Here is a 3,816-nt window from a genome sequence, read left to right on the forward strand (position 1 = left end):
GTCGATCCATCGGTATAGATGTGCACGTGGTTGCTGTACTTTTCATGCAAGAGGAGTAAGCTCAGTTGTTTTAGAGCAGGGGCCGGTACATCTGATTTCTTCTGTAGTCCTGGAATCGTTATATGTACTTGTGGACGGCTCAAACACCACGAGGAAGCACTGGTTTGGCCGCAGGTGCATACCCTGAAGTAAACAACTCACGATGTGCACTCACAGTAGCGCTAAATGTCGAGCAGGGCCTTTCAGCAGTGAGGCTCGCCAGGTGGTGGGAAGGGGTCCTAGCATAGTGTCTGAGATGCGTACGCATTATCTCAACGGTAATGTGCGTCGTGATTGGGTAATCTTGGGCAATGGCAATGGTTTCAGCCGTTGACGCACTGCGTGGTAGGCCAAGACATATCTTAAGGGCTTGAGCTTGAATGCTTTGAATCGTACGGAGGTTAGTCTTGCAGGTGTTGGATATTGCAGGCAGGCTGTACCGCAGGAATCCAACGAACAACACCATGTACAGCTGTAACATACCGTGTATGGATACTCCCCAACTTTTTCCTGCAAGGAACCTGAACAGGTGACAGATAGCAGACAGACGCTTTTTCACGTAATTCACGTGCGGAGTCCAAGACAGGTCTCTGTCAATTACGATTCCCAGGAACTTGTGACTTCTGCTGTATGGTATAAGTTGTCTGTTAATTGATATTCCGTAAGCAGACATTGGCTTCCTCGTGAATGCCACTATTGCGCACTTTCCACATGAAATTTCAAGTCCTTGTTGACGAAGGTAGCAAGATGTCATTGTGGCTGCCTTCTGAAGCCGAGCGCGAAGCTGAAGTCGTGTTACACCTGATGCCCAAATGCAGATGTCGTCCGCATAGATGGAAAGTCGTACGGTACTTGGCAGGTTGTCAACTAATCCAATGAGGGTTAGATTGAAAAGCGTCGGGCTAAGCACTCCGCCTTGAGGCACTCCTCTGCTACCGTAATGCTCGGATGTCGGGCCATTCTCAGTGTGCACGTAGAATGATCTTCTCTGTAAGTAGCTGCACACCCACATATATATCTTACCACCAAGTCCTACTGCTTCTAACGCGCCGAGGATGGCTTCATGGGTGACATTATCGTAAGCCCCTTTAACGTCAAGAAACAGAGCAGCAGATAGTCGTTTACAGGCCTTCTTGTGTTGCGCAAATGTTACCAAGTCAACAACGTTGTCTGTTGACGAACGGCCACTCCTGAATCCGGTCATATCGTCTGGGTAGATTTCATAGTACTCGAAGTACCATTCCAGACGTGTTAAAATCATTCTTTCCATTGTTTTTCCAACGCAACTTGCAAGTGCGATAGGACGGTATGAGGAAATGTCCAAAGGCGACTTGCCAGCTTTGAGAAGTGGAATGAGGCGACTTGACTTCCATTCCTGCGGAACCGTACCCGTCTGCCAGGAGTCGTTGTATAGGAGCAAGAGTGCCTTCCGAGCTTGGTCTCCTAGGTTACACAGGGCACGGTACGTAATGCCATCAGGTCCTGGCGCTGAAGAACGCCTGCACAAAGCCAGCGCAGCTTCTAGTTCTTCCATAGAAAACGGGCACTCCATGCGAGGATCGCGTGAGAACAGTGGGTGGTCGAGCGTCCCCGTTCCCGTTCCATCAGAATTTGCCTCGCCAGCAATCTTTCTGCAGAAAGATTCAGCGACGTCAATCTCCCTACATTGTAGATGTAGTGCCAGAGATTTAAACGGGTGGCGCTGACCAAAGGTTGTGCGAAGGCCACGAACAGTCCTCCATATAAGCGATAAAGGTTTTCGCGGATCCAGCGACTCGCAAAAGGATACCCATTGTCGGGAAGCCAGCTTGTTCATATGACGCTGTATTTTCTTTTGTGTTCGTCTAGCCAAACTCAAGTCATGAGTGGACTTCGTGCGTCTATATCTTCGTTCCGCACGACGGCGAATTGCTCGAAGTTTCTCGAGTTCGATGTCGAAATTGGTGCGGGCAGAACTCTTCAAAGGTGAATGCGTGGTTGTTTGTATGGCAACCTTTATCGCGCCCTCTAGGTTGCAGGAGGTACCGTCACGACAGCAGTCTTCCATGATTATTTTGTATTTAGGCCAATCGGTGAACTGGACGGCTCTGGGGGACTTGGAGCTAGTCAGACCGTCAATCTTCAAATAAGTTGGGATGAGGTCACTACCTCGCGTTTCTAAATCCGAAAACCAGTGCACTCTTCTCGAAAACGAACGTGAAACGAAGGTAAGGTCCAAGCAGCTACTATACACTGATCCACGCAGATAAGGGGGGCTTCCATCATTTGACAGGCAAAGTTCGCGTTCAGAGGCAAAGGACACCAATGTTCTGCCTCTAGAGTTCACTTTGGAGCTTCCCCATAGGTAATGGTGGGCATTAAAGTCTCCAGTGATCACCCACGGTTGTGGAGTCGATGTCAAAATTGCCTGTAAGCGCTCACAATCCAGGCGACTTGTTGGAGATAAGTAGGCACCAAGAATTGTAAACGTGAGCTTTTTCTTCTTCACTGTCAAGCAAACATATTGATTCACTTCGTCAGGAGGCACTGGGTGATGCACATAAGTCAAGTCACGGCGTATAAACACAACAATCTTGCTGCACTCTCCGTGGGTAGAGGACATAAAGCACTCATACCCGGACAGTCTGATGAGGGCTGACAAGTTTGGCTCGCATATCACAATGATGGGGAATTGGTGCGTAAAGACAAACTGTCTAAAGTCGGCCATGCGTGACTTAAGCCCTCTTGCGTTCCACTGAAAGACAGATGCATTCTTGACCTCCTCTTGAAACGACGCCATCTCTCGGGCTGTGGTTTTAGCCTAGAGCCGCAAGTACCGGACTCAAGGTGTCCAGCACCTGCAGTGCGCTCTGCGCCGATGGCGTTTTCATGCTGCTCAGTAGAATGCGCATGGCGTCCATAAGTGACTTCAACATCGCTATGACTTGGCGATCCTCAGTTGTCGTATCAGCGGTTTGTGAGGTCATCGAGGGCGGCGCGATTTGATGTGACTTCGAGGCAGGTTGTGCTCGTGGAAGTGTAGGCCACTCTTCAGGAGGAGCGAGTGTTGCCCCTTTCTTCGTTGTCGCAGTGTCCGTCTTTGTGGAAGTCGGCGTTGGTATGGTAGCCGCTTTGCCGGAGGATGGTGTATCTCTATCAGTAGATGCAACTGTTCGTGATGCTCTTCGGTGGCGATGTCGTCGTCGCCGCCTGAGAGTAGCGGCAGCCGGAGACCGGAGGGGAGAGCAAGGTAAATATACCTGGTAGTGAAGCTTCCATAGAAGCCCATACGCTCAAAACATGGCGGTTCATTGATCGTTTATGGGGCTTAGCGCCATCTGTGTGAGGAGGGAACACTCCCAGCGGAAGAAAAAATAATTTGACGTCATATCTGTTAAAAACAGAAATGACGTCATCGTGTGATCAAAGGTGCGAAATTTGTTTTCCGGGGCCTTCCATTGGACCTGGATTTTCAAATGTCCCGTCATTCGACTTTATGGGCGTTTCGAGCATTCAGCGTGTAAAGCTATGCAGGAAAAGTTTAGCCGTACGGGTGTCGAAATCGCAGCGCTGCACAGAACATACTTTCTTTGGAGACCTCTTCTTTCTGAGGTTTTACGTGCCAAAACCAGTTATGATTATGACGTATGCCATAGTGAAGGGCTCCGGAATAATTTTGACCACCTGGGGTTCTTTAACGTGCACTACAACGCAAGCACACGGGCGTTTTTGCATTTCGCCTTCATCGAAATGCGGCCGCCGCGGCCGGGATGCGATCCCGCGATCTCGTGCTCAGCA

Source organism: Dermacentor silvarum, chromosome 1, assembly GCF_013339745.2.
Source record: "Dermacentor silvarum isolate Dsil-2018 chromosome 1, BIME_Dsil_1.4, whole genome shotgun sequence".
Taxonomy (NCBI): domain Eukaryota; kingdom Metazoa; phylum Arthropoda; class Arachnida; order Ixodida; family Ixodidae; genus Dermacentor; species Dermacentor silvarum.